General features: G+C 39.1%; 1 protein-coding gene and 1 pseudogene across 2 annotated transcripts in view; both read left to right on the top strand.

The window, feature by feature from the left end:
* Positions 1–13,589, top strand: part of HS3ST4 (heparan sulfate-glucosamine 3-sulfotransferase 4) — a 743,578-nt gene that overhangs the window by 375,833 nt on the left and 354,156 nt on the right. The window lies entirely within an intron of this gene.
* LOC117308391 (5S ribosomal RNA) lies at positions 13,151–13,268 on the top strand (annotated as a pseudogene).

The raw sequence follows: 13,589 nt of genomic DNA, 5'->3' as shown, positions 1-13,589 counted from the left end.
CAACTCAGTTTTATGGCACTATGGATTTTCAAAAGGAAGGAGTGATCGACCACGTTGAATGTCACTAAGAGATTTTCTAAATTGAAGTCTGAAAAATGTCCATTGGGCTTAGAGAAAGCTTGAAAAAGAGTGGACTTCTTAAGATGTGTCACAGTGTTCTGAGAACTGAGAGGTGCCAGATCTAACATCAAAGATACCTCTAAAGGTTCAGAAAGATAGAAGTGGGTCAGCCTCGAGTTTTAGTTCTTGGGAACTGGGGGAGGCAGGTGTGAGGGAAATGAGTCTCTCGTTTAACAGATGTTTAAGGCATCCCATTCTTTGCTGTACGCCGGGAAGAAGGTAAACAAGACACTTTCATCCTTCTGGAACTCACAGTCTAGGTGGGAAGACAGACAAGCAAATGCCAATCACAATTTAGGTTAATAAGTGCAGAATATGCCAGTCTGGATGCTTTTGGCTGAAGCGAGAGAAAACCTAATGAACGGTGACTTAGGATATTTAGAGTTCACTTAGCAAGAAATCCAGATGGGTGGTTCCAGGATAGAGTCAGCAGTTTACCAGGCTATGAAGGGTTCAAGCTGTTTACATCCTTCCACTCTGCCATGTTAGCCTGTTGGATTTTGAACTGTGGGTTGTTACATTGTGATCTGAAGATGGCTGCTGCAGCCTTAGGTATTATATTCTTGCATGAGAGTATGCAAAGAAGGAAGGGAGGGAAAGTGACAAAAAGGCTTATTCTTCAGGCAGCTCTTACCTTTCATTAGGGAGAAAATTCCTTCTAGGAGACCCTGGTATATTTCCTCTACACCCCCTGGCCACAAATGGGTCCTATGCATTTATTCTAAAACATCTCTTCATTCACTACTATCTGCCAGGCACATTTGTAGATAAAACAAGGGACGTGACACCTAAGCTGAGAAGTAGGGGACTTGTAGGGGTTAGCCTTTTAAGCTAAGGGTCAATGGTGAGGGAAGGGTGTTGGGCATAAGGAACAGAATACGTGAAGGCTTGGAGGAGAGAGATGAGATATATACACATGTGATGGTGAAATGACATGATTCTTCTCTTTAAACGTGACTTTAGTGTGGATTATTACAGAGAAGGGGTTAACTGCAGTCTAACCATGCTGATTCCTGAGGCACACTCGTATTCTGGATTGAGGGTTGCCTCGAAGGACTATCTTATGTGGGCTAACCTTAGTCTTTTTTGCTTTTCTTCCCCTGATAATACATGTTTGCATAGCAATGAGATACCCTTCTTTCACCCAAAGCAATATTTTTTTATTAATTAATTTATTTTTGCTGTGTTGGGTCTTCATTTCTGTGCGAGGGCTTTCTCTAGTTGTGGCAAGCGGGGGCCCCTCTTCATCGCGGTGCGCAGGCTTCAGACGCGCAGGCTCAGTAGTTGTTGCTCACGGGCCTAGCCGCTCCGCGGCATGTGGGATCCTCCCAGACCAGGGCTCAAACCCGTGTCCCCTGCATATGCAGGCAGATTCTCAACCACTGCGCCACCAGGGAAGCCACCCAAAGCAATTTTTTTCACAAATCTCATCTAAATGAATTAGCATTCTCAGCTCACCTGACTCAGGTTACGGCAGGAACAAGTTCCTGTGCTCACACGTGGGCTGGTCTAGTTGACCGTGGCACTGAAAATCAAAGCTGGTCAGTGTATTTTTGTGCAGACAACCCATGAGAGGCTGTTTCTGGCCATTTTCTCCTCCATGTTCACAGTGACATCTGTTGGATTATAGCTGGCATTCTCTGTAAAGTGTACATACTGCTCAGTGCAAGAGGAGAGTGGAAGAGACAGGCACGTCGTGAGATGAGGGGGTAAAAGCACTTTATATTTTTTACTTAGATGTTTGTCCTGGAGCCTCTTTTTATCTCTCTCTTTTTCTGCAAAAGTACTGGGTGGATTTGTTTTATGATTCAAATGCATATTTATACTGAGAGTTTTCCTTCTCTTGACAAGAAACATCAAGCTGGAAGGAAGGCATGGAAGACGTGGGGGAGCTTTTATAGGTCTCCTTGTTCTTTTGTGGCCAGATTTCCTTAATGCACTCAGTGTTCTTCAATGCTGAAGAAAGACCCTTTGTTGTCAGCAGTATGTTTTGACAGTGGGAAACTCGAGTTTATTAGATAACTGTCAGGGAGACTCTACTGGGAGTGGGTTGACATAACCAGACTTTTTGGAGAATAAAACTAGCCAGCCAACTCTACCCTAACATTAGCCTGTTACCTTCGGCACCCTACAATGCAAATTGTTTTCATTAAAACTTGCAGACCTCTATCGGATCTCGGAAGGTACAAAACCCAGGACACAAGGGCACTTCCTCCCTCACGTCTCTGAGACTCCATGAGGAGGGTTATCTGGTCTACCAAGGTACCAGGTGACTGATATATGTTCTCACTTGCCATCCCTTTATTAAAACCATTTTATTTGTTTACGTCCAACACACAGTGTGCCCAGAGAACCCCTCATGTTCCTTTTCTTTTGTTTCATTTGCTTTGCTTTTCAGCTGGTGAGGAATAAAGCTGGCCTTGTGGGAAATTACCTTCGTCTCTCAGACAATACCCAGCAAGGGCATACAGTGACTTGGGGAAGGTCACAGTATTTTAACAAGCTACTTCAAGTGGTTTTGGGAGAAAGAATAAGATACCATCTGCCAAATGTTTAGAGTGCTTTGGAAATAGGGGGCACTAGGGTAACATGGGCTTTGGAGCCAACTGCTTGGCTGTGAGTATGGGCTGTGGGACCTGCTGGTTGTGGGGCCTTGAATGAGTTACTAAACTGATCTGTGACTCAGTTTCCTCATCTTTAAAATGGAGATATTAATAGTATGTACTTTATAGGTTAGTTACAAGGATTAAATGAGATACACACGCAAAGCTCTGGAAAATGAATACTAATAAAGCAAAGCAAATAATGTGGAGATTTTTAAAAATGAGAAGTCAGTTATCTGTCAGTATAGACAAATTAATCCATGTGCCTTTGGTATACCAGTTGTTCTCCTTAAGCATCTATGTTTCTTTCCTCAGATCCTTATTGGATTCCACTAAAAAATCAAGCAACTGTATTTATCTAATATTGGATAATTACTTTATAACTGTCTGCTCTCTCCAGTGCTTTGCAAGATGCTAGGGATACACAAATAAATCAGAAGATTTGAAAAAAGTGATATAAATTTGACCAATATACTGTTTGGAAATCATATGTGATCAACCTTAGTTTGGCTCCAGATTTTCACAGTAGCATCCAAAAGGATGGGTTTGTCCATCTGTCTTAACAATTTTGTACCTTTCATTCCCAAAATATAACTGGTGAGGTTCAAATGCTTTTCTCCTTCAGCCTAGAAGGGATTTTACTCTTCCTGAGTTAGCACGCTCTTTTCCCAATCTTCTTCGTATCTTGTTATTTATATTTCGTCTGAGTGGCAATGAGAAGGGTGGTTTTAAGTCTTATCACCAATCATTTCCATCAGCAAGCATTCTCTTCCAAGCCACCTAAACCTCTATATCACCTACTTAAATAGAAATCCAGGAGTTGCCATTGTCTCCCCCAACAGAATATAAACATTTTGAGGACAGGGTCCCATCTCTACTTGAGAAAGATTTGGAAAGTGAAGAAATGGAATTCATACAGAAAAGCTGCCATTTCCTTGTTTAACGCTGAGTAATTCCATTAGTTATGTGCCTCACTGGGGTACCACTGAGGTGAAGAAGAAGATTAAATAGCATCACTAATGATTATGCTTCCATAGTAAAGCCTCTTCCTCAGAAAAAAAAAAAATGTAACAATGTTTTCCTAACAGTGAAGTGATCACCTGAACCTGAATTAGCACTGACTCATCAAATTCCTCATCCAGTTTGAAAAGAGGTCAGGTCATTGGCCACTTCATTAACTCATTATGAATTAAAAAAGGGTTTATTGAGTTCCTGGGCATTTTAAAATTTAATAACTTCAGGACGATATTTGCTGGCTGAAACCTCTAGTCATAAAATGAAAGCTTTGTCCAATTTTTTTGCTGCTGTGTATTAAAGACAAGCTTTATTTCTCTCTCTGTCTCTCTTTTTTTTTTTTAACATATCAGATATTTTTGGTACTTTCTTTTCTTTTCACTTTTCCCTTCCATTATTTCTGTTCCTTCCCTCCCTCCTTTCCTTCCTTCCGTCCTTCTTTCCTTCCTTCCCTCCCTCCTTTCCTTCCTTCCTTCCTTCCTTGCAGTTCTGAACTACTATTATTTTACGTTTCCTGTACGCCTTCTTGTAGGACCATATGCTGCTTGTCCCAATGTGTTGGTGTGCAACATTTCTGAGAGAAGATTTTTCATAGGAGGGTGTCAGAGGATGGAATGATTGCCTGGTCACCTCATTCATTTATTGTCACCCTTGACTCATTTTGGGAGCATCTTAAAATACTTAACATACTTACCAAAACTATATTTGAAAATACCCTCTGTTTTTTTCTGCTTATGAACATAATAAGCAGAAATTAGAGGAAATTTAGAAAAATACCAGAAGCGTGTAGGGAAAATAGAGAAAAATTACCTTCACCCCTAATACTACTATCCAGAGAATGTTTCTTTTCTGTGTACATATACACATACATATTTGATTGTTGGTATTATCTCAGATTTGGGATTATATTATATAATTTTTAACCTGTTTTCCCCCACTTAAAGGTAGAATGTTGACATATTTCCATACTAGTGAATATTCTGTTGCCACAGTGGTTTTCAGCTTTTTTTTTTTTTTTTTTTTACTATATCCTAAAGTAAGAAGTACATTTTATATACTGACCCAGAATAAACACACATGCATTTAAATAAAGTTTCATGAAACCATACTGACACTTACTTTGTGTGATGCCCTCTGATATTCTTCTATTTAAAAAGCTGTCCATGGCCCACAAAAACTGGTTTCATGACTCATTAATGATTTGTGACCCACAGCTTGCAAACTCCTCCTTTAACACATGAATTTTATTCGTGTGTGGTTTTCATTGTATGGCATGAATACATTATAATGTATTTCACTGATACCCTACAGGTGGACATTTACATTGCTTCCAGTGTTCCTCTGGTCCTAAAACATTGCAGTGAACAAATGGGTACAGAAAACACACACACACACACACACACACACACACACACACACACACACACACACACACACACACACACACACACACACACACACACACACACACACACACACACACACACACACACACACACACACACACACACACACACACACACACACAGAGTTTCTTAGGATGAATCCCAGGGCATACATGGTCATATAATTACTGGGTCAAGAGGTGAGCGGTGAGCATGATTTTAGAGCTTTTGGTACACATTGCTGAATTTCCCTCCAGGAAGCTTATATAAATATTTACACTCTTGCCTGCTGTGTCTGGGGATGCCCAGTTCTCCCTGCCCTCACAGTAAAAACTACATTCTTTGAGTTATCTTAGAATCTCTGTCACAGATGAAATTCACAGCAGCATTCAACAGTGAGGGGAGAAATGTTTTTGGCAGTGATGGAAGTCTGCTCTATGACTGAAGATTGCTATTGTGTCTAAATTGTATTACGTTAATGTCCCATGCAGTGTGCTTTGCAGGCGAGGTTTAGCATTTCTATTTCTCTTGTACACCGCCAAGAAGAAGTGCTTATTTTAAACACTGCACAGTGCTCTCTACATCCTGTGCATCTTTCCGTTGTCGTTGGCCACGGACCCTCTGATTCTCTCAGAAAGAGTATAGATGCAGTAACCATGCATTGTGCAATTTTCCGGACAGTTTGTTTCAGATGTCCCTGCTCTCTGTTGGTCCAGCTTATGTCTTAGTTGTTGTCCTTACTTTTGAGTTGGATCATAGCATCTCTGGAAGAACAGGTATATGCCTGTGTTGAGAACAACACTACTGTGTGTTCAGTTTGGAGAAATCTTAATTGTCCAGCAAAAAGGTGTGTACGAGTTGTTTTATTTTTAATGGCAAAAGATTGGAAGCCACCTAAGTGTACCTCAGTACGAGACGGGTTGTGTAAGTTATGGCTTACCCACAGAAGGAATACAATGCAGTTGTTTAAAAGAATTGGACAGCGCTGTGCATATAGCCGTGGAAAAAACTCCAAGATCTGTTGTTGATGAGAAAAAACAGGCTGCAGAGAGGCGTCTCGTATAAATCCTTGACAGCGTGCAGGTCTCTTTTTCTGAAATTCTCTGATTGTATTACTTCAATTAAAATAGATAATGGAAAAAAGTAAAGATTAGCAAGTGTCTAAGGCATTTTAGAAAAATACCCATCAGAAAACACCTCAACTGTCTTACATTGATACTGTGTTGTTTCTGATTGAGAGTTTTTTTAAAAATTTATTTTTTTGAAGTCTAGTTGATTTACAATGTTGTGTTAAATTCTACTGTACAGCAGAGTGATTCAGTTATACACATATATACATTCTTTTTCATACTCTTTTCCATTATGGTTTATCACAGGATATTGAATATGGTTCCCTGTGCTATACAGTACGTCCTTGTTGGTTATCCATTCTATATATAATAGTTTGCACCTACTAATCCCAAACTCCCAATCCATCCCTTCCCCCTCCCTCCCTCCCTGGATTGAGAATTTTGAGCTGAGGGTGGAGGAGATCCCCTGGGGATCGAATAGACACTTGGAAAGAATTAACTCCACTTCCCAGAATGCCTGTGCACTGCCACCCCATTCACACCCAGGGAGAACCCGTATCATTCAATCATACTTAATCCATTTAGAGGGAGCCTCTTCAAAGCTGAATTATGCCAGTTGGTACACCTCATGACTAGAATTATGATTGGCTCCTGGGCTTGCTGATCATTCAAGTGTTTTTATGGAAGACTTGTAACTGGCAAAAAACACATGTGCGCACCCAGATGCCCGTGCACACACTTTAATTAATTAAGTAAATTTTTTATATAGCAGGTTCTTATTAGTTATCCATTTTATACATATTAGGGTATATATGTCAATCCCAATCTCCCAATTCATCACAGCACCACCACCACCCTCCGTCCGTTTCCCCTCTTGGTGTCCATACGTTTGTTCTCTACATCTGTGTCTCAATTTCTGCCCTGCATACCGGTTCATCTGTACCATTTTTCTAGGTTCCACATGTATGCGTTAATATACGATATTTGTTTTTCTCTTTCTGACTTACTTCACTCTGTATGAAATTCATCCACGTCTCTACACATGACCCAATTTCATTCCTTTTTATGGCTGAGTAATGTTCCATTGTATATATGTATCACATCTTCTTTATCCATTCGTCTGTCGATGGGCATTTAGGTTGCTTCCATGACCTGGCTATTGTAAATAGTGCTGCAATGAACATTGGGGTGCATGTGTCTTTTTGAATTATGGTTTTCTCTGGGAATATGCCCAGTACTAGGATTGCTGGGTCATATGGTAATTCTATTTTTAGTTTTTATAAGGAACCTCCATACTGTTCTCCATAGTGGCTGTATCAATTTACATTCCCACCAACAGTGCAAGAGGGTTCCCTTTTCTCCACTCCCTCTCCAGCATTTATTGTTGGTAGATTTTCTGATGATGCCCATTCTAACTGGTGTGAGGTGATACCTCATTGTAGGTTTGATTTGCATCTCTCTAATAATTAGTGATGTTGAGCAGCTTTTCATGTGCCTCTTGGCCATCTGTATGTCTTCTTTGGAGAAATGTCTATTTAGGTCTTCTGCCCATTTTTGGATTGGGTTGTTTGTTTCTTTAATATTGACGTGCATGAGCTGTTTATATATTTTGGAGATTAATCCTTTGTCCGTTGATTTGTTTGCAAATGTTTTCTCCCATTCTGAGGGTTGTCTTTCGTATTATTTATGGTTTCCTTTGCTGTGCAAAAGCTTTGAAGTTTCATTAGGTCCCATTTGTTTATTTTTGTTTTTATTTCCATTACTCTAGGAGGTGGATAATAAAAGATCTTGCTGTGATTTATGTCAAAGAGTGTTCTTCCTATGTTTTCCTCTAAGAGTTTTATAGTCTGGTCTTACATTTAGGTCTCTAATCCATTTTGAGTTTTTTTTGTGTATGGTGTCAGGGAATGTTCTAATTTCATTCTTTTACATGTAGCTGTCCCGTTTTCCCAGCACCACTTATTGAAGAGACTGTCTTTTCTGCCTTCTATATCCTTTCCTCCTCTGTCATAGATTAGTTGACCATAGGTGCATGGGTTTATCTCTGGGCTTTCTATCTTGTTCCATTGATCTATGTTTCTGTTTTTGTGCCAGTACTATATTGTCTTGATTACTGTAGCTTTGTAATATAGTCGGAAGTCAGGGAGTCTGATTCCTCCAGCTCTGTTTTTTTCCCTCAACACTGCTTTGGCTATTCGGGGTCTTTTGTGTCTCCATACAAATTTTAAGGTTTTTTTGTTCTAGTTCCATAAAAAATGCCATTGGTAATTTGATAGGGATTGTATTGAATCTGTAGATTGCTTTGGGTAGTGTAGTCATTTTTACAATATTGATTCTTCCAATCCAAGAACATGGTATATCTCTCCATCTGTTGATATCATCTTTAATTTCTTTCATCAGTGTCTTATAGTTTTCTGCATGCAGGTCTTTTGTCTCCCTAGGTAGGTTTATTCCGAGGTATTTTATTCTTTTTGTTGCAGTGGTAAATGGGAGTGTTTCCTTAATTTCTCTTTCAGATTTTTCATCATTAGTGTGTACGAATGCAAGAGGTTTCTGTGCATTATTTTTGTATCCTGCAGCTTTACCAAATTCATTGATTAGCTCTAGTAGTTTTCTGGTGGCATCTTTCGGATTCTCTATGTATAGTATCATGTCATCTGCAAACAGTCACAGTTTTCTTCTTTTCCAATTTGTATTCCTTTTATTTCTTTTTCTTCTCTGATTCCCGTGTCCAGGACTTCCAAAACTATGTTGAATAATAGTGGTGAGAGTGGACATGCTTGTCTTCTTCCTGATCTTAGAGGAAATGCTTTCAGTTTTTCACCATTGAGAATGATGTTGGCTGTGGGTTTGTCATATATGGCCTTTATTATGTTGAGTTAGGTTCCATCTATGCCAACCTTCTGGAGAGTTTTTATCATAAATTGATGTTGAATTTTGTCAAAAGCCTTTTCTGCATCTATTGAGATGATCATATGGTTTTTATTCTTCAGTTTGTTAATGTGGTGTATCACGTTGATTGATTTGCATATATTGAAGAATCCTTGCATCCTTGGGATAAATCCTACTTGATCATGGTGTATGATCCTTTTAATGTGCTATTGGATTCTCTTTCCTAGTATTTTGTTGAGGATTTTTGCATCTATATTCTTCAGTGATATTGGTCTGTAATTTTCTTTTTTTGTAGTATCTTTGTCTGGTTTTGGTATCAGGGTGATGATGGCCTCATAGAATGAGTTTGGGAGTGTTCCTTCCTCTGCAATGTTTTGGAAGAGTTTGAGAAGGATGAGTGTGAGCTCATTTCTAAATGTTTGATAGAATTCACCTGTGAAGCCACCTGATTCTGGACTTTTGTTTGTTGGAAGATTTTTAATCAGAGTTTTAATTTCATTACTTGTGATTAGTCTGTTCATATTTTCTATTTCTTCCTCGTTCAGTCTTGGGAGGTCATACCTTTCTAAGAATTTGTCCATTTCTTCCAGGTTGCCCATTTTATTGGCATAGAGTTGCTTGTAGTAGTTTCTTAGGATGCTTTGTATTTCTGCAGTGCCTGTTGTAGCTTCCCCTTTTCATCTCTAATTTTATTGATTTGAGTCCTCTCCCTCTTCTTCTTGATGAGTCTGGCTAATGGTTTATCAATTTTGTTTATCTGCTGAAAGAACCAGCTTTTAGTTTTATTGATCTTTGCTATTGTTTTCTTTGTTTTTATTTCATTTATTTCTGATCTGATCTTTATGATTTCTTTACTTCTGCTAACTTTGGGTTTTGTTTGTTCTTCTTTCTCTAGTTCCTTTAGGTGTAAGGTTAGATTGTTTATTTGAGATTTTTCTTGTTTCTTGAGTTAGGCTTGTATTGCTATGAACTTCCCTCTTAGAACTGCTTTTGCTGCATCCCATAGGTTTTGGATCATTGTGTTTACATTGTCATTTGTCTCTAGGTATTTTTTTATTTCCTCATTGATTTCTTCAGTGATTGCTTCGTTATTTAGTAACATATTGTGTAGCCTCAGTGTGTTTGTGTTTTTTACATTTTTTTCCCTGTAATTGATTTCTAATCTCATAGCATTGTGGTCAGAAAAGATGCTTGATATGATTTCAATTTTCTTAAATTTACTGAGGCTTGATTTGTGACCCAAGATGTGCTCTATCCTGGAGAATGTTTCGTGCACACTTGAGAAGAAAGTGTAATCTGCTGGTTTTGGGTGGAATGTCCTATAAATACCGATAAATCTATCTGGTCTTTTGTGTCATTTAAAGCTTGTGTTTCCTTAGTAATTTTTTGTTTGTATTATCTGTCCATTTGTGTCAGTGAGGTGTTAAGGTCCCCCACTATTGTTGTATTACTGTTGATTTCCTCTTTTATAGCTGTTAGCATTTGCCTTATATATTGAGGTACTCCTAATTTGGGAGCATATATATTCATAATTGTTAATCTTCTTCTTGGATTGATCCCTTGAACATTATGTAATGTCCTTCCTTGTCTTTTATAACATTCTTTATTTTAAAGTCTATTTTATCTGATATGAGTATTGCTAATTCAGCTTTCTTTTGATTTCCATTTCCATGGAATATCTTTTTCCATCCCCTCACTTTCAGTCTGAATGTGTCCCTAGGTCTGAAGTGGATCTCTTGTAGACAGCATATGTATGGGTATTGTTTTTGTATCCATTCAGAAAGCCTGTGTCTTTTGGTTGGAGCACTTAATCCATTCATGTTTAAGGTAATTATCGATATGTATGTTCCTGTTATCATTTTCTTAATTGTTTGGGGTTTGTTTTTGTAGGTCCTTTTCTTCTCTTGTGTTTCTTCTCTAAGAATACTTAGAGAAGTTCCTTTAGCGTTTGTTGTAGAGATGGTTTGGTGGTGCTGAATTCTCTTAGCTTTTGCTTGTCTGTAAAGCTTTTGATTTCTCCATTGAATCTAAGTGAGATTCTTGCCGGGTAGAGTAATCTTGGTTGTAGGTTCTTCCCTTTCATCACTTTAAATATGTCATGCCACTCCCTCTGGCTTGTAGAGTTTCTGCTGAGAAATCAGCTGTTAACCTTATGGGAGTTCCCTTGTATGTTATTTGTCGTTTTTCCCTTGCTGCTTTCAGTAATTTTTCTTTGTCTTTAATTTTTGCCAATTTGATTGCTATGTGTCTTGGCATGTTTCTCCTTGGGTTTATCCTGTATGGGACTCTCTGTGCTTCCTGGACTTGGGTGGCTATTTCCTTTCGCATGTTGGGGACGTTTCTGACTATAATCTCTTCAGATATTTTCTCTGGTCCTTTCTCTCCCTCTTCTTCTGGTACCCCTATAATGTGAATGTTGTTAGGTTTAATGTTGTCCCAGAGGTCTCTTAGGCTGTCTTCATTTCTTTTCATTCTTTTTTCTTTATTCTGTTCTGTAGCAGTGAATTCCACCATTCCGTCTTGCAGGTCACTTATCCATTCTTCTGCCTCAGTTATTCTGCTATTGATTCCTTCTAGTGTATTTTTCGTTTCAATTATTGCATTGTTCATCTCTGTTTGTTTTTTAATTTTTCTAGGTCTTTGTTAAACATTTCTTGCATCTTCTCGACCTTTGCCTCCATTGTTTTTCCGAGGTCCTGGATCATCTTCATTATCATTATTCTCAATTCTTTTTCTGGAAGTTTGCCCATCTCCACTTCATTTAATTGTTTTTCTGGGGTTTTATCTTGTTCCTTCATCTCGTACATAGCCTTCTGCCTTTTCATCTTGTGTATCTTTCTGTGAATGTGGTTTTTGTTCCACAGGCTGCAGGATTGTAGTTCTTGCTTCTGCTGTCTGCCCTCTGGTCCACACACTTTACTATGATAAAGTCAGTGTATCTGATTTCAGCATTACAGACCTCATGGAAACAATGGGGTGAGCTTGAAGAGAGGAGGTTTGGCTCCATGTGGAGACCCTGGGAATGTGCATTATACACTTCACAGCACTTATCACCTGAATTAACTACTCATCTGTTTTGATTAGATTTTCAGTAGATTTATATTCAGGCTCCAATCACAGGATTGCCATATCCTAGCTCTGTGACCTTGGGCTAATTGCTTGACTTCTCTGAACTTTGTTTTTTCATCTAAAAAGTGAAAAGTGTAAACCTTTGTCATAGGGCTGTTGATTGGGTTAAAGGAGGTAAATTATATCAAGTGCCTAGCCTGATGGCCACCCTTTGGTAGATCCTGGTTAACTGAAAGCTGTTTCTTGTTATTAGGAAGGTGTCAGAGGGCATTAAGAAGCTATCTGGGCTCTGCAGGGTCGGGAGGGTCATAGCAACAACACCTTCAGGAATAAGGACTGAGAGACTCAGTGGGGAAGTGGCTGTACAAGCCAAGATTCCAGGAGAATCTCCAGTGTTTGTTTCTTTGTGTCTTCTGTTTCTCAGTATTGATAACTAGTAAACCCTTAAGAAGTTTTAATCCTGTGGGTTTTGAGGGGGCATGATGGAAGAGTCTGGAGAGATGGGGCCCCACTGAGCAGCCAGGCTGGGAGCAGCAAACCAAGGAATTAAGTAGGGAAATTAGGAGTTTTTTCCTGGGATCTTTTCCTGAAAAAGAAATGGGACACAGAGAAAGACAACTATTGTATGATATCACGTATATGTGGCATCTAAAATATAATACAAATGAACTTATTTACAAAACAGAAACGGACTCACAGACATAGAAAACAAAGGGGAAAGGGGGAAGGGATAAATAAGGAGTATGGGATTAACAGATATGTACTACTATATATTAAAGTAGGTAACAACGACGATTTACTGTGTAGCACAGGGAACTATATCCAATATCTTGTATTAACCTATAATGGAAAATAACCTGAATCAATCAATCACTCTATCTGTCTATCTATCTGTCTGAATCACTTTGCTGTACACCTGAAACTAACACAATATTGTAAATCAACTATAGTTGAATTTAAAAAAAGTGCACCTATTATAAAAGTGCAAACCATTGCACTCTACAGCCATACCACCCTGAGTGCACCCAATCTCATCTGATCTCAGAAGCTAGGCAGGGTAGGCCTGCTTAGTACTTGGATGGGAGACCACCTGGGAATACCGGGTGCTGTAGGCTTAAAAAACAAAAAAAGCAAACCATTGCATAAAACTTTTTTTTTTTATTAAATAAATAAATTAATTTTTTGCTGTGCTGGGTCTTCATTGCTGCACACGGGCTTTCTCTAGTTGTGGTGAGCATGGGCTTCTCACGGTGGTGGCTTCTCGTTGCAGAGCACAGGCTCTAGGCGTGGGCTTCAGTAGTTGTGGCATGCAGGCTCAGTAGTTGTGGCTCGCGGGCTCTAGAGCACAGGCTCAGTCATTGTGGTGCACGGGCTTAGTTGCTCCTCAACATGTGGGATCTTCCCAGGCCAGGGCTCGAACCCGTGTGCCCTGCATT

This window comes from Tursiops truncatus, chromosome 15 (assembly GCF_011762595.2).
Source record: "Tursiops truncatus isolate mTurTru1 chromosome 15, mTurTru1.mat.Y, whole genome shotgun sequence".
Lineage (NCBI taxonomy): Eukaryota > Metazoa > Chordata > Mammalia > Artiodactyla > Delphinidae > Tursiops > Tursiops truncatus.
This window is presented reverse-complemented; position numbering and strand designations above follow the sequence as displayed.